Here is a 1,026-nt window from a genome sequence, read left to right as displayed (position 1 = left end):
TAAGAATAAATGAATTTTTGAGCCTTTTGAAAAAGCTTTCATAATAAATTGGTTTAGATTGGGCTTGTTTTCACAGCTTTGCGAAATGCAGTCCTTGGTTTTGAGACTACGTCGGAAATTCTTGGTTTGGAGGATATTGTTTAAAAAGAAAAGTGAGTCCTCCGATTATGTTCATTTGTGAATTTGGTTTCCAAATTATCTTATCGAAAGGAAGTCAAACTGAAAAGTTTTTATTTAAGAAAACCATGATTTCAAATAGATGACTTTCGAGTAAACAATTTTTGGCTCTTTTGAAAAAGTTTTAACAATGAACTCATTTACATGGAACTTGATTTAAAGGTTTTAAAAAGTATTACAAAATTGGTAATTGTTTTAAGAAAAATTTTGGATGCGTAATGACGATAATCAGAGTGACACAGCGGAAGGCGTAAGGGAACGTCGACACGGTAGGATGATGGCAAACGAGGTGCCTTGGCAACTTGTTGGATTAGCAACGTTGAAAGTAGGATTCTTCGTGGGGAATATATATATATATATATCCCATCGTGTGATTCGGATTTTCGAGGGCGAAAATCTTTTTAAGGAGGGGAGGATGTAAGAACCCGCGTTTTCACATAAAACCATTTTAATAAAATAATTTTAGTGCCCAGAATAGATTCAAAATTTAGAAGTTTTAATTTAAAAATATAAATGAGAAATTTTGTTTCAGTGAATTTTTCTGAGTTGGAAAATGTATTTCTTTCGAACAGTTTTTGTAAAAATGCATACTGGCGATTAAGCCAGCAGTACCGGCTCTGGTCTATCCAGTACTACGTATTTTGGAAAAATAATATTTGGAAAGTGATTTATTGTCTTGAAAGGAGGAAAATAATTTAGAATCGAAAACCAAACACTAATCTTAAAGGTTTTGGCCCAAAATGGGCCAAACGGATCAAAAATGCTAACGGGTTGGACCAGACCCAAACTGGGCCCAAGGTCCAACATATATAAGTGAGTAAATGAGCCAAGGAAGCTCATTTCAGCACA

This window comes from Arachis ipaensis, chromosome B6, assembly GCF_059453495.1.
Source record: "Arachis ipaensis isolate K30076 ecotype BB chromosome B6, ASM5945349v1, whole genome shotgun sequence".
NCBI lineage: Eukaryota > Viridiplantae > Streptophyta > Magnoliopsida > Fabales > Fabaceae > Arachis > Arachis ipaensis.
This window is presented reverse-complemented; position numbering follows the sequence as displayed.